The following is a 23,984-nucleotide window of genomic DNA, read 5'->3' on the forward strand; positions in this document are numbered from 1 at the left end:
GTGTTCGTTCCCTTTGAGGTGGGCACAATGACCTTGTTCCAGACATGTTGACCTTCTGCAGGTATTCTTGAAGATCCTCTGGTGCCATCCTGGTTTCAGGCACAAGGCGGTTCCTTTGTTCAGTCATCTTGCCTTCAGATTTTATCACTTGTTGTTCTACCTCCCAAAGAGGAACTTAGGTTAATTTTAAACTTTTATAAAATCATGAGAAAACAGGAGGGATGAGAGAAGGAAAATAAATCAGAATCATAGGAGCATGCAGACGTGAACTACGCAAGCTATGCATTAACAAGACCACAATGCCCAAGACGCTAGGCCTACACAGCTGACAATAAATGTGAAATTCTCATGCAGCCCCTTTCACTATGAGTCAGAATCAACTCAACAGCAATGTTTGGTTTTTGTTTGTTTGTTTTTTATGTCAGGCCCAGAGGTTCAAGAGCAAACAACAGATATGGTCCCTGCAGCCAAGGAACTTACAGTCAAAACCTTTCTAACTCAAGTTCATTTTGGTTATTCCAGTCCCCAAGCCAGACAGGAATGTTCTCATCTACATGTGACTTTTTCTCCCCCAGGATTAGGGTGGGAGTGAGAAGTGCAGGACGTTGGCCAAAACTACACACGAAGGGGCCAGAAGTCAGTCCTAATATTCTGTTGTCCACTGCAATCTGTATTCCTTACCAAGTGACCTAGGGTCTTGCTACTCAAAGTGTGGCACCCAGGCAAACGGCATCAGCAGCACCTGGAAGCTTGCTAGGAATGTAGTCGTAGGCCCCACCCCAGACAGACTAAATCAGAATTCGAATTTAATAAGATCCCACAGATAATTCATACGTACATTAAAGTTTGAGAAGCACTTCCCTGGACCAAGAGTTCTAAATTACAGATTTGTTGTTCTATCTCAGAAGAAAACCATTCTAGAACTCTATAAATCTTCTGTAAACATTGCTTAGATGGGATTTCAAAGAAAGAGGGCTCTGTTAGACATAACAAAGTGTAGGTTGGATTTATTTCCCTTAAGTCACTTAGTCTGGCGGGGTAGTGATGAAGAACTAATTGACATGTATTACAGAGCTACACTGTCCAGTATGGCAGACAGTAGCCACGTTTGGCTATTTAAATTAAAATCAATTAAAATGAAATGTTTAAAATTCAGTTTCTCACTTGTACAAGCCATATTTCAAGGGCTCAATAACCACATGTGGCTGGTGGCTACCACACTGGACAACACAAATTTCCACTCTCACAGAAAGTTCTATCGAAGTGCTGCTCTACACAGAGTGGCTACAGAACTCACACAGAATATTGCTGTTTACACAATTGTTCTCTATTCACTCAGCAAATACTTATTGATTCCCCTTGGGAATATGGCAATGAGCAAAGCCAAGAAAACTTCCTGCTTTGATGGAGTTCACAATCTAGAGGTGTAAACAACAAACAAACATACATTGTTAGTGGTGGTAAAAGCCATGAGAGAAAAATAGACCAAAGTGAAGGCTAGAGGATGATAAAGCTGCTTGTTTAGTACGTGTGGTCGAGGAAGGTGTCATTTCAGCAGAGACTTCATGGAGTGAAGGAGTTGTTATGGATTGAATTATGTCCCCCAAAATATGTGTTGGAATCCTAACCCCTATACCTGTGGATGTAATCCCATCTGAGAATAGATTTTTCTTTGCTATGTTAATGAGGTCATATCAGTGTAGGGTGCATCCTAAACCTAATCACTACTGAGTTATAAAAAGAGCAGATTAGACACGAGAGCAAACACATACTGGGGAAGATAGATGCCACGTGAAGATCACCTAGGAACCAAGGAACACCAGGGCTACAGAAGCTGAAAGAGACTAGGATCTTCCCCCAGAGCCCATAGAGGGAGAGCCTTCCTCTAGAGCCAGTGCCCTGAATTCAACCTTCTAGCCTCCTGAACTGTGAGAAAATAAATTTCTGTTCTTTAAAGCCACCCACTTACGGTATTTCAGTGATAGCAGCACTATATAATTAAGACAGGAGTGAACCACTTGCATATCTGGAAAAGAGCCTTCCAGGCAGAAGAAACAGCAGGTATTAAGGCCCTGAAGTGAAGCTTGACCCTTGCAATTATTCCATTCATTTCTGCTTTTTCTTTTCTTTCTTTCTTTTTTTTAAAATTGTGTAATTAACACATGGAGCCCCGGTGGTGCAGTGGTTAAGAGCTATGGCTGCTAATCAAAAGGTTGGCAGTTCAAATCCATCAGCCACTCCTTGGAAACCCTATGGGGCAGTTCTACCCTGTCCTATAGGGTCACTATGAGTCGGAATCTACTCGATGGCAACAGGTTTTGTTTTTTTGTTTTTATTAACACATAAAAGAATGAATATAACATAAATAGTTTAGAAAGCTCCTGAATTTTGTGTTAGTTATCCTCTTCTTTGTTTTTAGTTTTGCCACCTCTGCCTGGATTTGGTTCTAAATAGCATATTGTTTAGTTTTGCCAATTTGCAAACTTCATAAGAATGGAATCATACAGAGGTATCCTTCTGTGACCTGTTCATTTACTTTTGTATCAGTTAGGATAGGCTTGGTTATGCTGCAGTAACAAACATCACCAAAATCTCAGTGGCTTATAACTAAAAACATCTATTTCTCACTCATGCTACATGTACGTTATGAGTTGGCTGCAGTTCTGCTCTGGGATCCAGGCTGAGAAGCAGCCCCAATCTCATGGCAGAAGGAAAAAAAGGAAGATGGGTCATGGGCTGGCTTTCCAAGCTCCTGCTCAGATGGGCACATGCTAGTTGTATGCACATTCAATTGGCCAAAGGAAGTCACGTGTCTAAGCCTAAAGTCAATGGAGTTGCAAATATAATCCAATAAGGAGGGGCAACAAATATTCTAACTGTAATCCAATTTACCCTAGTCTTCCCTCTCGGTCACAAATATTTGCTTCCACGATACAATCTACTCCAATATCCCCCTGTTTTAGTTATCTGGTACTGCTATAACAGAAATACCACAAGTGGATGGCTTTAACAAACAGAAATTCATTCTCTCACAGTCTAGGAGGCTAGAAGTCCAAATTCAGGGCACCAGCTCCCAGGGAATGCTTTCTCTGTCAGTTCTGGGGAAGGTCCTTGCCATCAATCTTCCCCTGGTCTAGGAGCTTCTCACTGTAGGGACCCCAGGTCCAAAGGACATGCTCCACTCCCAGCTTTGCTTTCTTGGTGGCATGAGGTCCCCCTGTCTCTCTGTTCGCTTCTCTCTTTTATATCTCAAAAGGGTTTAACTCAAGATACAACCTAATCTCGTAGATTGAGTCCTGCCTCATTAACATAACTGCCTCTAATCCTGCCTCATCAACATCATAGAGGTAGGATTTACAACACATAGGAAAATCACATCAGATGACAAAATGGTGGACAATCACACAATACTGGGAATCATGGCCTCGCCAAGTTGACACATATTTTGGGGGGATACCATTCAATCTGTAACACCTTTTGGCCACAAATGTTTACTTTCCTCTATTCTGCAGTATATACTTACCCCTTCTCACAGGAGACAACCCAACTTCCCATCCAACCATGGCATCAGAATTAAGTCCAGGATTTCATGATAATTCTACATCAGGTCTGGATGTGGCTTCTCTTGATTTGGAGATCTAGAATTAAAATGACAAGTTATTGGCCCCCCACACACTCAATAGGCAAAGGAAGAACAGGGATAGGGTAATCCCAATAAATATACCATTTAGAAAAAATGGGAGGCATGGTAGACAATCAGGGGTGATTAACCAGTAAGCAAGGTATACACGGGCTTACTTGTGTTTACTGACTAATCTGTAGTGCACAATTTCACATGGGTTTCATCACATCAAAGATGTGGTGAAAATAGGTGAAACTGTGCACTACAGATAAGTAAGTAAGCATAAGTAAGCCCGTGCATACCTCATTTACTGGGTAATCCCTCCCTGTGACACTGCTCTATAGAAATCTTGAAATTCTACTGGGCTAACATTGCAAGGGGTCCCCTTCCCTGGGGGTGGGGATGTTTTTTGATTAAGTCTTAGATCTGATCTCTGAAAGGGGTTCCTCAGGCCATCGTCCTTTATGACTCTTGGTTTTGCCCTCTGGGAGGTCCTTCTTTTTCTATTTTCTTCCTAAAAAGAGCATTGAGAGAATATGCCCTTCTGGGGCTATACGGTTTTCCTGCTTGCTTTCTGTGATAGATTGTATTATTATTCAAAATACTCATTGTCTCTCTCTATAGGTCCCTCACTACTGGCGGATTACAAGGGTATGCCACTTTGAAAACAAACTTGGCCATATGACTTTTTGGCTAATGGAGTGTGGGTAAAAGTGTTGTGTGCTACTTTTGAGTAGAACATTTATGTACGATGACCAAGTGTCTCAATTTGCCTGCAACTATTCTGTTTATAGAGTCCCTGGGTGATGCAAACAGTTAAGCACTTGGCTACTAACTGAAAGGTTGCTGGCTTAAATCCACCCAGAAGCCACTCAGAAGAAAGTCCTGGAGATCTGCTTCTGCAAGGCCATTGCCATTGATAACCCTATGGAGCACAGTTCTACTCTGACATACCTGGGTTCCCATGAGTTGGAATCTAATCAATGGCAACTGTTTTTGTTTTGTTTTTTATTCTGATTATAGCTCTGAAAGTCTGTGTCCCAGGAAACCCTCAGTCCTGGGCAAACTGGGATACACTCTAGCTTTCAGAGTCATTAAGTGGTCCACCTCTCTTTCTTTCTTTTTCTGTGAGACCAGGAATATCCTCGTTAGAAACTATTCCATGAGTCTGGATCACAGGATGAAGAGGAGCTGCAGCTGACCTCTATGGGCATGTAATGCAAATGAAAAACAAGACTTTGTGGTTGTGAGCCACTGAAATGTGAGAGCTGTTTGTTACTGTACAATAATTTAGCCTAAGCTGACTTAGATACCTCTACATGGTATTTTTGATATTCATCCTTCATCCATTTCTGTTTGATGTCCTGGCAAGCTCTGCTTCTTCCTTCCCTCCTTATGGTAATGTCAAACTTCTTGAAACTCCAGTACTGTTATGAGTAGGGTTGCCAGATAAAATATAGAACGCCCAGTTCAACTTGAATTTCAGATCAACAACAAATTATTTTTTTAGTAATTTTTACCAAATTTAAATTTGCTAAATTTATTAATTTAACACTTTTTACTAGTAAATTAATTACATTGACTAAATTTAATTTTTTACTATTTAAAATAGTTTTAATAAGTACATCCCATGCAATATTTGGGACATACTTATACTAAAGGGAAACTCTAGTGACGTAGTGGTTAAGAGTTCAGCTGCTAACCAAAGGGACAGCAGTTCGAATCCACCAGGTGCTCCTTGGAAACCCTGTGGACAGTTCTACTCTGTCCTATAAGGTCGCTGTGTGTCAGAATTGACTCGACAGCAACAGGTTTTATACTAAAAAAATCATATGTTGTTTATCTGAAATCTAAATTTAACTGGGAATATTCAGTATTTTTATTTGCTAAATATGGCTGTGGAAAACCCTATGGTGCACAGTTCTACTCTGACACACACGAGTCACAATTGACTCAATGGCAACTAGTATCACTAGAGATACTAAGATGAATAAGCCATCACCTTTGGCCTCAAGGCGTGGGGCATTGGGCAATTACGTAAACCAGTTAATGCAACTGGTGAGATAGAACTATGATATAGACCATTTCAGCGGAGCAGTGGGGACAGAGGTAACATTACAGCAATGGGCACCACAGACCATACCCCCACCCTTGTATTCCCTCCTCCCTTGATATCTGTGACCCATGTGCTCGCTCTCCTCTCTTTCAAAAGGAATACAAACTTAAAAATATGAAGCCAAGGGAATCAAGTCACTTGCTGACACACTGAATGTTAATTTTCTTCTTTAAAAAAAATTTTTTTTTTTTTTTTTTTTGCTTCAACAATGATCAACTCATGGCCAATCTTGTTTCATTTCTACACTCATGCATGCATTATTCTTAAGCAAATCGCAGGCATCATTTCATCACGAATATATCAGTATGTGTCTCTAAAATATAAGAACTTCAAAAGCATAACTACGATACCTTTAACATGCCTAAGCAGCAACAATTCCTTAATATTAAAAATGCAGTCATTGTTCAAATTCCCTGATTGTGTCTTTTTTTACAGTTTATTTGTTTTAACAGTTACGCTAATAAGGCTTTTCAATGCATTTGTCAATCTGTCTTATAGGATCCTCTTCCATATTTTTTCTTTGCATTTTATTTGTTGGAGCGATGGGACACTTGCTATCTTAACAGCGCAGGGGTTACAAATGTAGGTCTTCAGGTCAGGTGGCCTAGTTTTATTTTTATTTTTTAATAATTTTTTTTTTTGTGTGTGTGAAAATATACACAGCAAAACATGCTCCCATTCAACAATTTTTACACGTAATATTCAGTGACATTGGTTACATTCTTCACATTGTGCCAACATTCTCACTATTTCTGTTCTATTTGTTTACCCCCGTTAACTTAGTTTCACTGCCCATCCCCAAATGTCTCATCTATGCTTTAGAGTGACTACTGTAATTTTTTAAGAGTGCAGTACTAAGGGTGACATTCTTTTTGAGCTACGTGCTACTCAATTAATAAATGACTTCAGGGGATAGTTTCACTTTAAGGTTTGATGAGTATCTCAGGGCAATAGCCTCATGGATTCCTCCAGTCTCGATGTCCAGTAAGTCTAGATTCTTTAAGAATTTGAAGTTCTATTCCACATTTTTCTCCCTTTTATCAGGATCCATCTATTGTGTTCCTGATCAGAACATTCGGTAGTGGTAGCCAGGCACCATCTAGTTCTTCTTGTCTCAAGGTAGAGGAGGCAGTGGTTCATGGAGACAGTTAGTCCTGAGGTCTGATTCCCTCTCTGATTCTCGGGTTTCCTTCATTCTCTTTTGCTCCAGATGAATAGAGACCAACAGTTGTATCTTGGCCTAGTTTTATTTTGCTTTCTTTTATTTTAGTAAACTTTTTACTGAAAAGAATGTACAGAAAAGTGCATAAATCGTAAGTGTGCAGCTTGATGAATTTTCATAAGTAAACACAGTCGTGTAACCAGCACCCAGATTAGTACACATTATCGACACTCCAGAAAACACCCTTATGCCCCCTCTCTGTCTCTACTACCCCACAAAGGTGACCACTGTCCTGACTTCTTATCACCATAGATTAGTTTTGCCTCTTTTTGAACTTTATATAGATTCATAAAACATGTTCTCTTTTGCTCAACACTATGTCCATGTTGTTGCTTACAGTCAGTAATTTGTTCATTCTCAATGCTGTATAGTACTCCACTGAATATCAGTATGCCCAGTTTGGACATTTGGGCTGTTTACAGTCTTGGGTTATTACAAATAGTGGTACCATCAACATTCTTTATGTGTGTTTCTTTGGGAAGGAGTGTTATGTATATATGACTGCCAAGGTTTTAATCTTGGCTCTACTAATGTACCAGTTGTGTGACCTTGAGCATATTACTTCACCACTCTGACCTCAATTTCTCCATCTGTAAAATGGGGATAATAATACCTACCACATGAAGTTATTGTGAAGATCAAATACAAGAAAATATATAAAGCTTTTAGAACAGTCCTTGGCTCTTAGTAAGGGCTTGATAAATATTAGATATTTTTACTTATACCTTTTTTGTGGTAACTTCTCAATCTCCTTCACTGTTTTCCTCCTCCTGCCTCCTAAAAGTTTCATTCTCCCAAATTCAAGGTAACCTGGCCTGCTCTTTTCTCTCTCTCAGAGATTACCTACTCCCATGATTTCTGCTATCTTGTATATGGGTAACTTTGCACAGTGTCACATAAAAGGTAACCAGTTGCTGTCGAGTCGATTCTGCCTCATGGTGACCCCATGTGTTTCAGAGTAGAACTATGCTCCATACGCTCCATAGAGTTTTTGTGGTAGATCTCCAGGCCTTTCTTCCAAGGTGCCTCTGGGTGAGTTCAAACCACCAACCCTTCAGTTAGTGGCCCAGTGCTTAACTGTTTGTGCTACCCAGGGAACCTACATAAAAGGTATGACTCCCAAAGTTCTTATCGCCAAAAGCTGACCTCTCTCCCACTCTTCCATTTTGTCTTTCTACTCACAATGTACTATTTACCTCTTGTATGTTTTTACCATCATCAAATCTAAAGTCAGACTTGCCCTCTTCTCTTACATGTTAGAATCACCTTGGAATTATTTGCCCCTTGCCTCTCGCTGTACTTTAATCTGTGGGGAAGTCCTAATGAATCTTTTTATACCCAAATCATCCTTTCTTTTCATTTTTACTCCCACTATCTAGTTCAGGCCCTTATCACTTTACACCTGAATTAATTCAATAGCCTATCACTTCTACCTGGCTCCAGTCTCTCCCACTTCTAATTTACCCTGAACACTGCCTCAAGACTAAATTGACTAAAATTCTACTTCAAGATAAATAATCATGATAAAGTGGGTGACTTTCAGAATGGCAGTGTGAGAAGCTCCATGGACTTTCTCCCCCACTGAAACAACTGTAACTGTTGAAAATTATAATCCCCCACCCCCACAAAAGCAAATATTGAAAGTCCCTGGAAATTGTCCTAAGGGTATACAGCAAATTAAGAAATATTTATTCAAGAAAAGTTACTAAATCTCAGTATAAAAGATAAGAGTCTGTGCCATTTGAGCCACAAACCAGTCCCTCCCTGCTTTCTCTCAGCTCACCTCCACTCCAGGTGGGTGCAGCCAAGAACACAAGGCTCCCTCTCCCCCCAGCTCCCAGTCAAAAGCTACCATATCTCTCTGGGAGGAGCAGGTTTCCAGCATTTCTTATCCCCTCCAGCTCTGTGTTGCAGAAGCACTATTCCAGGCAAGATTGCTGACAGGTCTAGGGATCTATTCCTAGAACCAGCCCCCACTCATAGGACAGAAGCTCTACCCCGAGGATGGCAGGGTGAGAATACTGGGGCCCTAATCACCATCACCCCAACTTGCTTGTAGGGCAGAGATTCTACGCCAGGAGAGGCAAGCTGAGAAGACCAGGGACTACTGCCCGTGCCCAGCACCCTGCTCATAAAGAATTGGTGTCTCTCTGAGAAAAACGGATCACTGTTTCTGCTCAAGCTCCCCAAGCTCTGTAGCAGTAGCACAGAGGTGTTTGCCCAGGGAGAGAGGCAGGCCATAACAACAGAGAGCCTTGAAGCTCTCTCCAAGGGAAATGACTTTATTTGAAACAGAGTGTGTGGAAATTAAAGTTTAAGGGCATTCTCAAAAATAATGGAGATTTTGGTAGTAAGAAATTAAGAGAAGGCTGGTTGCTGCATGAAAACAAGGTAAACTGTAGGTCAACTTAAAGTTTACCAGAGAGAACCAGCGAAGAAATAGATAAGAAGAGCCCCCTTGGGGTTGGAATAAATCTAACCAGGAACATAAAAGACTTATACGTAGAAAACTACAAAACACTGCAGCAAGAAAACAAAACAGACATAAATGGAAAAACATACCATGCTCATGGACAGGTACACTCAACATTGTGAAAATGTCATTCCTGCCCAAAACGATCTATAGATATAATGCAATCCCTATCCAAATACTAATAGCATTCTTTAACATGATGGAAAAACTAATCATTAACTTTTATGTGGAAAGGAAAGAGGCCCCAGATAAGCAAAGCATTACTGAAGAAGAACAAGGTAGGAGGCCTCACACTACCTGACCTTAGAACCTGAATCTACTATACAGCTAGGGTAGTCAAAACAGCCTGGTACTGGTACAACACAGACACTTTGACCAATGGAACAGAATCGAGAACCCAGATGTAAATTCATGCACCTACAGTCAGCTGATCTTTGACAAAGGACCAAAGTCCATTAAATGGGGAAAAGATAGTCTTTTTAACAAATAGTGCTGGCAAAACTGGATGTGCATCTGTAAAAAAAAATGAAACAGGACCCATACCTCACACCATACACAAAAACTAATTTGAAATGCATCAAATACCTAAATGTAAAACCAAAAACTATAAAGATCATAAAAGAAAAAATTGGAACAATGCTAGGGGCCCTAATATATGGCATAAATAGTATACAAACCATAATTAACAATATACAAACACCAGAAGATAAACTAGATAACTGGAATCTTCTAAAAATTAAACACTTTAGCTCATCAAAAGACTTCACCAAAAGAGTAAAAAGAGAACCTACAGACTGAGAAAAAAATTTTGGCTATGACATATCTGACCACAGGTCTAATCTCTACAACCTATAAGATACTTCAACATCTCAACAACAAAGAGACAAATAATCCATTTAAAAAATGGGCAAAAGATATGAACAGACACTTCACCAAAGAAGATATTCAGGCAGCCTAACAGACACATGAGGAAATGCCTGCAATCATTAGCCATTAGAAAAATGCAAATCAAAACTACAATGAGGTACCATCTCACTCTGATATTACTGGCACAAATTAGAAAAAAAAACAAAACAGAAAATAGCAAATGCCGGAGAGGTTGCAGGGAGATTGGAACTTCTATGCACTGCTGGTGGGAATATAAAGTGGTACAACCACTATAGAAAATGATATGGTGCTTCGTTAAAAAGCTAGAAATAGAAATACCATACAATCCAGCAATCCCACTCCTAGGAATATATCCTAGAGAAATGAGAGCTGTCACATGAATAGACATGTTCATCGCAGCCTTATTCACAATAGCAAAAAGACGGAAACAACCCGAGTGCCCATCAACAGATGAATGGATAAACAAATTATGGTACATACACACAATGGAGTACTATGCAATGATAAAGAACAATGATGAATCCAGTAAACATCTCACAACATGGATGAATCTGGAGGACATTATGCTGAGTGAAATAAGTCAATCACAGAAGGACAAATACTGTATGAGACCACTATTATAAAAACTCAAGAAAAGGTTTACATGCAGAAAGAAACAATCTTTGACGGTTATGAGGGAGGGGAGTTGTGGAGAGGAAAAAACACTAACTAGATAATAGTTAAGTGGTAACTTTGGTGAAGGGAAAGACAGTACACAATACAGGGGAGGTCAGCACAACTTGACCAAGGGAAAGTCATGGAAGCTTCATAGACACATCCAAACTCCCTGAGGAATGGAGTTACTGGGGCTGAGGGCTGGAGACCGTGCTCTCGGAGGACATCTAGATCAATGGGCATAACATAGTTTATAAAGAAAATGTTCTATATCCAACTTTGGTGAGTAGCATCTGGGATCTTAAAAGCCTGTGAGTGGCTATCTAAGACACATCTCCCAGTCCCATCCCGTCTAAGCAAAGGAAAGTGAAGAAAACCAAGGACACAAGGGAAAGATTAGTCCAAAGGACTAAGGCACCACAAATACCACAGCCTCCACCAGCCTGAGCCCAGAAGAACTACATGGTGCCCAGCTTCCACCACTGACTGCTCTGACAGGAGTCACAATAGAGGGTCCTGGACCGACGGGGAGAAATATGTAGAACAAAATTTAAATTCACACACACACACACACACACACACACACACACACACACACACAAAAGACCAGGCTTGCTGGTCTGACAGAGACTGGAGAAACCCCAAGAGTATGACCCCCAAAAACCCTTTTAACTCAGAACTGAAGTCACTCCCAAAGTTCACTCTTCAGCCAAAGATTAGACAGGTCTATAAAACAAACAATAACATACATGAGGAATGTGTTCTTAGTTCAATCATGTATACGAGACTAAATGGGTAACACCTGCCGAAAAGCAGCGACAAGAAAGCAGGAAGTTACAGGCAAACTGGAAATGGGATGGAGAAGGGGAGAGTGTTGACACACAGCAGGGTTGGCAACCAATGTCACAAAATAATTTGTGTATTAATTCTGGAATGAGAAACTAATTTGCTCGGTAAACTTTCACCTAAAGCACAATTTAAAAAAAAAATTAAAAAAAACAGGCAAAGGATCTGAATAGACATTTATCCAAAAAAGATATACAAATGGCCAATAAGCACATGAAAAGACGTTCAGCATTATCAGCTATCAGGGAAATGCAAACCAAAACCACAGTGAGATATCACTTCACACCGCTAGGATGGCTAGAATAAAAAAGACAATGATAAGTGTTGACAAGGATGTGGCGAAATTGGAACTCTTTCTCCTACATTGCTGATAGCAAGGTAAAGGGGTGCCGCCACTTTGGAAAACAATCTGACAGTTCCTTAAAAGGTTAAACATGGAGTTACCATATGACCCAGCAATTTCACTACTAAGTATATATCCAAAAGAAATGAAAACATATGTTCCATATAAGAACTTGTACATGAATGTTTATAACAGCATTATTCATAATTGCAAAAAAATGGAAACAACTCAAATGTTCATCAACTGATGAATGGATAAAAACAAAATATGGTAAATCCATACAATAGAGTATTAAACCAAAAAACCAAATCAAACCCGTTGCTGTCAAGTCACTTCCGACTCATAACAACCCTATAGGACAGAGTAGAACTGCCCCATAGGGTTTCCAAGGAGCGGCTGGTGAATTCCAACAGCTGACCTTTTGGTTAGCAGCCATAGCTCACCATAACTCTTAACCATTGCACTACCAGGGCTGCACAATAGAATATTACTCAGTCATAAAAAGGAATAAAGTACTGATACGTGCTACAACATGGATGAACCTTGAAAACATATTTCTAAGTGAAAGAAACCTGTCATAAAAGACCACATGTTGCATGATTCCACTTATATAACGTGTCAAGAATAGGCAAATCTAGAGATACAAAGTAGAGTAGTGGTTGCCTAGAGCTGAAGGGTTGAGGAATGGGAAGTCACTGCTAATGGGAATGAGGGTTCTTTCTGGGATGAGAAAAGTGTTCTAAAATTGACTGTGGTGATGGTTGCATACTTTGTAAATGCACTAGAAACCACTGAACTGTACATTTTAAACGGTAAATTGAATGACGTGAATTATCTCATTAAACCTGTTAAAAAATAATCATGATAATAACCAAAGCTTTCACTTATAGAGCGCTTACCATATACTGGTTACTGTATTAAGTGTTTCACATACATTATCTCATTTTTCAACATTAGGAGACAGGTATTATTATCTCTACATTACGGATGAGGAAACTGAGACTCATAAAGATTTAGGTCACTTGCCCAAGAAAACACAACTAATAAATGCCAGGGCCTAGATTTATTAATTCTGCTTCCAAAGCACATGTTCTTTAATAGCTTCTTAAGGCTCAGAAGAAAATAAATCTAATTCCTTTCAATTTTATTCAACAAACATTACTGACCATCTACTATGAGCTAGGCTTTGTGTTCCCCAAGTGGATTAAGACGTACCACAGGTGATTTAGAGAAACTCCTATTGAGAAAAAATTTAACTTTTTAAGTGCTATGTCTGTATTTTAGGGTAGTGCATGGAAGAATATTTTTAAATTTAATAGCTATGAAATGATTTTAGTCTATATTAGGATAAATACACCCAGGACATCAAACCTGCAGTATCATAAATAGTATTGCTTATGTCCACAGGAAAAGGAGCTCTGGTGGAGCAGTGGTTAAAGGGTTTTTCAACCTCAACACTATTGACATTTTGGGACACATAATTCTTTATAGGGGAGGGGGGGCTCTCCTGTGCATTGTACAATGCTTAGCAACATCCCTGGCCTCTTACCCACTAGATGCCAGTAGTATACCCCCTCTCCCTCAGTTTAATAACCAAAAGGGTCAACAGACATTCCCAAATGTCCCCTCAGGGGCAAAATTTCTCTCAGTTGAGAATCATTGCCTTAGGATGAGGCTGAAGATGGTAGTTAATTTAGAAAGTGAGTCTATTTAATGAAACTATTAAGTGAATAGTGGCAGTGATGGTTCAAGCAGCAGAAGTCTTGCCTTCCATGCAGGAGATCTGGCTTCGATTCCTGGCCAATGCACCTCATTCACAGCCACCACTTGTCTGTCCGTGGAGGCTTGTGTGTTGCTGTGATGCTGAACAGTTTTCAGTGGAGCTTCCAGACTAAGATAGACTAGGAAGAAAGACCTGTCAATCTATTTCCAAAAAGCAGCAATGAAAACCCTATTGATTACAATGGTTGGATATGCAACAAATCATGGGGATGGCACAGGACCAGGAAGTGTTTTGTTCCATTGTGCATGGTTTTTGGCATGAGTTGGGGTCTGACTCGATAGCAGCTAACAATAACCGCTGGCCCCATCCATCTTCCTAGCTTCTCTCCTACTGATTCTCCACATGGACTCTGCTCTAGACAATCTTGTGTTCTCCCACTTGGATGTCTCTTTGTTCCTGCTGTCCTCATCTACCTGGAATGCCACCCCACCCCCACCCATCTCCAGCTCCATGTAACCAGCCTTCAAGTGCCAGTTCAAATCTCCCAGAGTCTGAATCAGAAGAAATCGCTCAACTCTTTGAGTTCCTATAGCAATAATTGTTCATGACATTCATTGCACTCTTGTTGCTTACTATACAGTCCTATTATCTTTTCAAGTATTTCCCTTTGTCCTATTTCCCTGCGTAGACAGGAGGTGAGACTTTGTTTTATGGTTCTATCTCTCTAGTATGTGTCTTGCTCAGTAAAAATATTGTCTTTCTAATTGATTAAAATATATGGTAAAACAACATAGGGATCTCTGGCAGGATTTAAATAGCTTAAAATAGCCCAATAACATAAAATTGTGTAGGAAAGGGTGTGTGATGCACTTACTTAACAAACGAGTTTTATTGACTTCTTTTGGAGTTAATAGTATGAAGAACTCAACTTTTATTACTGTAATTAAGGATGACTTAAAGAAGAGGAATGCGTAGTCACTAAGAAGAAGTTGTCTTTAGCCAACCACTCATCTGACCCTCTGTATGTATCTGATTATAAAACTGGCACAGCCTTTTGCCAGTTTGCATTTGTGTGTGTGTGTGTGTGTGTGTGTGTGTGTGTGTGTGTGTGTGTACTTCATGAGCATTTCCAGTGCCAGGTCCAATGTATGTAAGAATAAGCATTGCCATATAATTTATCACCCAAATTGGAACATTAGAAGCTATGCCACCGGTATTTCAAATACCAGCAGGATCACTCATGGAGGACAGGTTTCAGTGGAGCATCCAGACTTAGATAGACTAGGAAGAATGGCCTGGTGATCTACTTCTGAAAGTTAGCCAATGAAAACCACATGGATCACAACAAATCATTGTCCGATATAGTGCTGCAGGATGAGCACCCTAGGTTCAAAGGCACTCATAATACACAGTGGCTGCAACAATAGACTCGAGCACACCAACAGTTGTGGAGATTGCTCAGGACTGGGCAACAGTTAGTTCTATTGTACATGGGGTCACCATGAGTTGGAACCAACTCAACAGCAACTAACATCATTAAAATTTTGCCAGAACAACAGGCATGAATCAGGACTGTCCTGGGCATAAAACCATTCCATGATTTTATTAGAGACAACCTCACATATAGGCTTAAGGAAGCAGCCCTAATCATAGACAGGGTTATTATTCATCATTGTTTTGACTGGCCAGCAGGAAGCTTTTTCCAATAACAAAAAGAGCCAAACCTTTGAATTTCATCATAGTTTGTCCTCATGGAACTATTGCATGCTGGGACTTAGAATTCCTAAACAAACTTCACCTCATTGTCAATAAAAAGCTAGCTAGCCGTGAGGGTTGGCTGCAGGGCATTCTGAACCCACTGTCTAGACTTTGCACACGGGCAAAACTAGGTGTGGCAATACCGGACTCCTCAGGGTCTGTGCCATCACCAGCCTTCAGGGAAATTTCATGAAAATCTGAGCACAGCTTTTAGTACTATTCTCTCAGCCACATCCCTTCCCACTTCCCTCACGGTAATAATATTAATGAGGTCTATTCTCAAAAGGAGCCCTGGTTGCGTAATGGTTAAGAGCTCAGCTGCTAACCAAAAGGTCGGCAGTTTGAATCCACCAGTTGCTCCTTGGAAACCCTATGGGGCAGTCCTATTCTGTCCTATAGGGTCACTATGAGTCGGAATTGACTCCACGGCAACAGTTGTTTTTTTTTTTTTTTTTTTTCCCCTTTTCTTTTCAAAAGCCTTAATTCAGTCCTCTGAATTCTCTTTTGGTAAGGATATTCCAAAGGAAAAGTTTCTTTCACCAGATAGTAGATATCACTAGCACAAAAAATCCTGAATCCTGTAATCAGTACTTCTGAAAGACAGAACTTAGAAATGGAGTTAGCATCTTAGAGGAAGGTTCTTAAATGGGTTCCAATAATAACTATTGCAAACATTTATTAAGAGCCAACTATATGGGAAGCAGCCCTGGGTGGTGCAGTTAAGCGCTGGGTTGCTAAGCAACAGGTTGGAGGTTCCAGTCTGCCCAGAGGTGCCCTGGAAGAAAGGCCTGGCAATCTACTTGAAGGCAACCACAACAAAAAAATCCTTTCTTTCTCCTAAATGCCTCCCACAGAAATCCTCTATAGAATGAAATACTGTAATATGATTAAACAGAATGTGGCAAGAGCCAAAGGAGAGAGGTGGAAATAAAGTCAGAGACAAACGAGAAAACAGTTCTCTGTGTTGGCAAATGGTAATGGACCATTCTTTAAATCAGTCAGAGCTTCAAAGAAGAAGACACCCGTGTGCTTTCCCTCTTCCTTCTCTGCCTGGGATCCTTCTGCACCTCTTTCTGAGCCTCTGTGACATGGTTGTATTTCAGAATCCTAAGCTGGGTTGCAGTCCCTTTCTGGAACTCTTGGCTGAACCTGTGTTCCTGAGATGGGGTGGGGTGGGGAACCCGTTTGCACAGTAGCAAGTCCACCTGCAATTTGCTCCTAACAGCTGCCTTTTGAAGCCCCAAATCAAGCTTGAGAAATCATCCCTGATCTCAGGAGCCACTTCATGCCTTCCAGAGCCTAACAAGACATCCCAGTCTTCCTTAGCAAACTCAAGCAGGAGCAAATCCCTCCTAAGCTAAGCCTGTTTCCCTAGCACATGTGCAGCCACGTGTGTGGCCACTAAGCAGTGCTATTTAAAGACACAACAACCACAAAACTGGATCAGAACCAAATGTTCACACACACACACACACACACACACACACACACACACACAAACTGGTGACAAATCTAAAGCTCTTTTCTAGAAGCCCAAACTGTTTAAAGACAAGAGTCAGAACATGGGATTCCTCACTAAAATCCTTTGCTACCAAAGCCTGGGATTTTCTTTCCCAAGATGGAAGAGAATATAGAGGAATAAGTAAATACTGAGGTGAAACTAAGGGGTTGGTGGCGCAGTAGTTAAGAGCTCGCTGCTAACCAAAAGGTCGGAGGTTCTCGTAAAGATTAAAAATAAAAAAAATCCACTGCCGTCAAGTGGATTCTGACTCACAGCAACCGTATAGAACAGAGAACTGTCCCATAGGGTTTCCAAGGCTGTAATCTTTACAGGAGCAGACTACCACATCTTTCTCTCAGGGAACAGCTGGTGGGTTCAAACCGCCGACCTTTGAGTTAGCACCTAAGTGCTTAACCACTGTACCACCAGGCCTCCTTCCATAAAGATTATAGCCTTGGAAACCCTATGGGGCAACTCTACTCTGCCCTATTGGGTCGCTATGAGTTGGACTCAACTCAACAGCAACAGGGTTTGAGGTGAAATTTTTTTAGGTAACATCACAACTGAATGAGAACTACGGCAATGGCAATGGATTCTTTCTCCTCTTTCACCCTGGTACACCTTGGATACGGGTTCTTTCAAAGGTAGACCAAAGGATCTGGGGCTAAATTCAAGCCTGAGAGATGATTTCAGTCCACTCGAGGACTTCCACACCTTCGGAATGGGGAAGCGGCTTCAGGAGTCCCTGACAGATTTCATGCAATGATTTCTGGTCCACTGCATGTATCCGGTAAACCCTGGTGGTGTAGTGGTTAAGCGCTATGGCTGCTAACCAAAAGGTTGGCAGTTCAAATCCACCAGGCACTCCTTGGAAACTCTATGGGGCGGTTCTACTCTGTCCTACAGGGTCGCTATGAGTTGGAATCCACTCGACGGCAACTTCTTTGTTTTTTCTTTTGGTATGTATTAGTGGCTCAAACAGTTTGCACTTGACTACTAACCTAAAGGTTGACAGTTTGAACCCACACAGTGACACCTCAAAAGAAAGAGCTGGTGATCTACTTCCATAAAGATTACAGCCAAGAAAACGCTATGGGGCAGTTCTACTCTGTACACATGGGGGTCGCCATGAGTCAGAATCAACTTGATGGCAACAGGCTTGGTTTGGTTTGCTGGATAGCCTTCAAAGGATGTTATTTGGTCACGATCCATGAAACTTGAGCCAGTGGACACGTGGGCAAGCGAACAGAGTAAAGGAGGCTTCATTTCTCCTTGTCACAATCCTGAAATTTTTGGAAAACATTTAACATTCACTTGATAAAATATCACTTCCCTTCTTTGGTTAAATCGCTTCTCCCATCTCATCCCCTGCTGGCTCGCTCTCTTGCAGTCCTACTATGCCTTGGTGGGGTGGCCCTGTCTACACTACAGGGGTTGCATTTCAATCAGTCAAGTGTTCTATTCTCGGTAAAGCACATGCCATTGCAAAAGCAGTTCCAGGCTCACAGAATTTTGGAGCTGGGCCTGGTTCCATGGACGAATGGTGGTGAGTGGGTGAGGACCCAGTCTTGACTGAATGCCAATTGAGTGCCAGGAACTGTGAATGTTTACCCGAGTGATTTAATCTTCTCATCAACTACAATTTTTACCTCGTTTTCCAAATGAAGAAATCGGAATGCATGCAGAAAGGGTAAGTGACTTGCCCAAGACCACGCAATCGGTACAATCAGTACATGCCGGCGGGGGGCTCAGTTCTAGCTCTGACTCCAAAGTCTACGTTCTTCCCACCACTACAGGCTGCTATCTGGGCGAGGGTCGCATTAAGGATTGCAGAGACAGTGGGGCAATAACTGAAACCCACGCTGCCCGGCACGCTCCCCTCCCCCTTTGCTAGCTGGAAGCGGCCGGAGGCGGCTGCCTCCACATTCTTTCTTCTCCTTGTGGCTTGGCGACTCACTGCACTGCCTCCTGTCGTCCAGGGCAAGACCCCAAATTTCGCCCCCTGCGTCCTGAGCTACAGGTGAGTCAGTCGGTCGGCCTGGCCCCACCAGTACCCCGCACTAAACTACCAGCCAGTCTCTCTCCTCCCATCCCAGTCGACATCTGACCTCACTCAGGCCCCAAAACCAAGTAGAGGTCATAATCGCTCGCCTCTCTCCACCCAGCCCAAGTCAACATCAAACACAGCCCACCTTGTACCCACTCTCCCTTTTCCGCCGTCCCCGCCGACTAGTCCAATAGCGTCTTGACCCACGGGCTACGGACGTCAAAAGTAACCAATTGTCGAGGAGCTCTCCACCAAGTGCCCCGCCTCCACTCTGAGGAGCGGCTCCGCTGACCAATGAATAACTCTCCGGATGCAATGAGAACGCAGGGCGAGTAGAGGAGCGGCTGGGCCGCCCAATGAACAGGTTGGTTCGGTGGTTGGGGGCTTGGCATAAGTGGTCGTCAGGGGCGTGGCGGCAGTTGCTTGGGCGGGGCCGGTAGCGGCGGGAGCTGCGCTGGCCAGGGGTTCCGGCTGCATACCGGTGAGCGCCGCCGGCAACCGCGGAGCTGGAGGAGCCGGCCTTGGGGTGAGCTGGGCGGCTGCAGTCAACCACGTACAGGTAAAGCCACAATCGAGCAAGCTCTGCGAAGCCGGGATCGCGCCCTGGATCCGTCGGGCCGAACCCCTGCGCCCCGCCATCCCCATAGCCGGCGTTGCTTGGCCCTTGGCGCCGCAGCCGGCGCGCTCCAGCTCCTCGGGGATCCTCCGGGCTTGTCACCTGGTGCCACGGGGTTCCCAGAGCCGGCTCGCCCATTGGCAAGGGGCAGCCCGGGCCGCGGCGGAGGCGGCGGGATACGCCTTCCTGAAGACCCTTTGTCCCCTCCTGCCCCAGGAAACGAGGTTAGAGACAACCCCAACTATGGCGTCTCTGCCGGCCATACCCCCATCGGTGCGCACTCTTGGCATCTCAGGGGTCTGGGGAGAGCTGTGCAGGCCCAGGCTTGATGAAGGAGGTCCGGGATCCGCACCCGGAAAGAGAAGGCCGAGGGGCCTGATCACAGCGCCGGATACACGAGGGGCCTCTGCGTTCCGGGGCTCCAAGGGCGCACCCAGGACCAATGGGTTCCAGTTCTAGGGAGGCAGATTTTGACTCACTTGGAGGCGCACTTACTGAGCACGGCCCTGAGCCAGGCACTGTTCTAGGCGCTTCGTGGCCTTTCCCACAGCGAGAGCTGTCCAGCAGCGCAGGAGGCTGCCTGCCAGGGGAGGTAGCCAGCGCCTCGACCTTGGAAGTGTTCAGGCAGAGGCAGGATGACAGCTACCTGTCAGGGATGCTTGGAGAGGACTCCCAAGAGGAGACTGCATGATCCACCTGTAAGGCCCTTCTCCACTTACAAATTCACTCTGGGTCACCCTTAATGCCACTTGAGAAGCATACTTCTGGGGATGCATTAGATTAGAAGTGGGTGTTGAATTCCCCCCATAATGAATTTTGAGGTCTCGGCTCTCAAGAGTGAATGTTAGAAAAGAGAATGGATTATGCTGGAAGATAGCGGTTTATTTAGCCACCAAGAAACTCCTTCATTTGAACCACTGGTGGACTGCTTCTGTTAATCTTCCCCACTCCTCTGTTTTGGTTGCTCCACCACGAGCTTGCCAGTTTTACCTGAATTCCAGTAACCAGATCCAAAGGCAGGTTCCAAAAACAGACTCATGAGAAGGACTTGGAGAGATTGTAGGTTTGTTACAGTTAATGTGATCTGCGCTCAGAGCTTTCCAAGGGCCATTTCGTTAGAACCACATTAAGCAGAGTCCAAAAGAGAAACCAGGCAGTGCTCCCTTCCCCCTTCACTGCCTTGTGTCATTTGCCTGAATAAAGAGGACATACTAATGCTCTGAAGGTCAGGAGGCCGAGAAAGGATCTTAATACAGTTTGCTGCCTGTTTTAGGATGAATTAACCTTTGAATAGCAAGTCAGAAAGCAGACCACTCTGGGTATTGCTTACTGTCAGCATGGAGCTGAAGACATCTTAGACAGAGTTCATCTGATGCAGTCTCCCCAGCGCACAGGAAGGAAACAGGCCTGGCGAGGTCACAGGACTGGTTGGTCATCACAGAGCCATGACTAAGGGACAAGTCTGTTGACCCTGGATCTAGCCAGGGCATAATTTGAATTTTCATTCCCAGCCTAGTTATTGCACTCTCAAACCCAGGTGCTTAAGTTCTAGGGGAGCCCAGAGAGGTTAGGAGTATAGATTTTGGCACCAGAGTGCCTGGGTTTGAATCCCAGTTCTGCCTCTTACTAGCTGTCTAACCTTAGGCTAGTCACTTCACCTCTCCGTGCCTCTGTTTCCTCACCTATAAAACAGGAATAGTTATGGTACCTACATTAGAAGGTTATTTTGAGGATTATATGAATTACTGTATCCAAAGCATTTAGAACAGTTCCTGGCACATAATAACTATAAGTATTTGCTAAATGTGGTGTTCTATTGCCTTTTTATGCATTTTTTTTTCTTCATAATTGCCACCCAATATTTCTTTTCAGGAGTTTTTTTTTTTTTTCCTGTTATCCCTGCCCCCTCCCCATGTCTTTGGGGTTTGCCAAGACACGTTATCTTTTCTTTTTTATTTTCCTGTGTTTTGTTGAATCTGGTAGTCCAGTCCCCTCCCCCTTGTAATTACACCCTTTTTAGCTCCCAAATCCTTTTTACTTTCTTAAAACAAGAAAGAAAGAAACCTCAAAGTGGTAAGCGAAGTCCCTGATAATACCAATGACCATGGCATCCTTCCAAGTATGTATTCCTTCCGTCTGTTCGGCCTTCCTCCCCAGTTCTCAGTGTGATGCAGCTTGGTTATAAATGGATGAACATTGTTAGATTAAGATTTCATGAACTACTGTATTAAGTGCTTTTCGGAAGTTCAGGGATCATGTGTCAAATGCATTTAAGCACTCTACTTAGTCATTTGAGTAGGGGGAGCATAGCAGTGCCTGCGTGGTCTGGCCAAAGCAAGAGTGTGGGGCTGAGTAATCTCGCTTGTCTGCTGGTTTATCTGCGTTTGTCCTGCGCTTTTCTAGAGCTTGAAATAAGCCAGATGGCAAGTGCAATGGGGTGGTCTTTTCCTCTTTAGTGTGGGAGATACCCTTTCTTCCCTTTTTACTTTCACTTTCATTGCCTTTATCACTTTCTAAAAAGATGGATAGCTACTATCATTTTGTCAGCTGCTTCCCTTTAATTGAAAGATGCCCATCATCTTTATTTGTTGCAGGAATTCAGTTAGCTTTGATTTTTCCCTTCTATATTTTTACCTGAAGCCCTGGTGGCGCAATGATTAAGAGCTTGCCTGCTAACCAAAAAGTCAGCAGTTCGAATCCACCAGCCACTCCTTGGAAACCCAATGGGACAGTTCTACTCTGTCTTACAGGGTCACTATGAGTTGGAATGGACTTGACGACAGTGCATTTGGTTTAGTTTTTTTTTTTTTTACCAGTTTTCTAGAACGAACCAAAAGGTATTATTATTCACTGATGGACACATTCTTTTTCCTCATTTTTCTTAAGAGTTGATTCTGAGTTTTGGTTTTTTGTATAGGGTCGCTATGAGTCGGAACCAACTTGATGGCACCCAACAACAGAGCTCCACCATCTTAGAATCTTGCTTGTGTATTAATACAAGTCCTTCCCTGTCTTTGTCTTGCTTTTCTCATGTCTTGGTGAAAGGGCCTCCCATTCACTGCTATTCCTTGCTTCATCCATTTACCCCTTTCTCCTGCTAATCTGTAGCAGGACCCACGAACAGCTCAGTGATACCCCACTGCCTTTGCCCAGTGCACCTGCTGAAGGCACGGAACAATTTCTTTGGTCCTACAGAAAACAAGGGTAGAGTCTGTTTTAATCTGTGTCTAAAACGTGGCTCTTTGAAAAAGTCCTGGCAGAGAGAATCTTCTGGTACAATGGAATTCCATGTGGCAGAAGTTCTACCGTGACCTACTGCTTGCTCACAATATTCCAATTTTTACTGCAGTGTGTGGGTTTTGAGAATTCCTTAACCAGTTTAGAGTGTAGATGACATAGGGCATGGGGTATTTAAGCCTTTCTATTTCATCCAGGGCTAAAGTATCCCCAGAAGTAGAACTCTGGAAGTTCAGGCTGCCTCTTGATGTGATCTGGCGTTAGGAGTTCACGGCAGCTTTTTTGGTCCAGCCTTGTTGGCCTGTGCGTGGCTAAGCAAAGTTTTAACACCTATGCTATGTTCATCTTGATACATAAACCAAAAAACCAAACCCATTGCCGTTGAGTCGGTTCTGACTTATAGGGATCCTCTAGGACAGAGTAGAACTGCCCCAGAGGGTTTACAAGGAGCAGCTGGTAGATTCGAACTGCTGACCTTTTGATTAGCAGCCAAGCTGTTAACCACTGTGCCAGCAGGGCTCCATCTTGATACATACAGGTGCTGATTCTCTCTTAGGGATCGTTTTCATATCTGAGAATTTATTTTTGTTGTCTTGGTTTCAGGGCATCATAGTTTTCGATTAAACGTTTTCTGTTTATGAAATGACTGGTGTGGACAGATGATCAGACTACTGTTACCCATGAGCCTTGTGCAGTTGGGTGCAGGGCTTGTTACATAGGACCCAGCCTCTGATTTTTTGCAATAGTTAACTAGCAGACAGGTAAAGAGCTTATTTAGAGAACTGGAGCACTGGTACCCTTGGGTTTGCCTGGTTGCTGATTTTCTTTCTGTCATGGTTTGAATTATGTCCCCCAAAAAATGTGTGTATCAATTTGGCTAGGCCATGATTCCTGGTACTGTGTGATTTTCCTGTATGTTGTAAACCTGCCTCTATGAT

The 23,984-nt window shown here is 42.8% G+C and overlaps 1 protein-coding gene across 4 annotated transcripts in view; it reads left to right on the forward strand.

Annotated features, from left to right (window-relative positions):
• Positions 1 to 19,603: 19,603 nt before the first annotated feature.
• The window catches only part of ABHD2 (abhydrolase domain containing 2, acylglycerol lipase), a 118,876-nt gene continuing 114,495 nt past the window's right edge, over positions 19,604 to 23,984 (forward strand). For 3 of the 4 annotated variants that reach the window (XM_023725936.1, XM_004370621.3, XM_023725933.1), the window contains exon 1: positions 19,604 to 19,752. The gene's annotated coding sequence lies outside the window, so the exon portion shown is untranslated. The other variant, XM_023725934.1, reaches the window with a different exon arrangement.

The sequence above is a fragment of the Trichechus manatus genome, unplaced genomic scaffold, assembly GCF_000243295.1.
Source record: "Trichechus manatus latirostris isolate Lorelei unplaced genomic scaffold, TriManLat1.0 scaffold00009, whole genome shotgun sequence".
Lineage (NCBI taxonomy): Eukaryota > Metazoa > Chordata > Mammalia > Sirenia > Trichechidae > Trichechus > Trichechus manatus.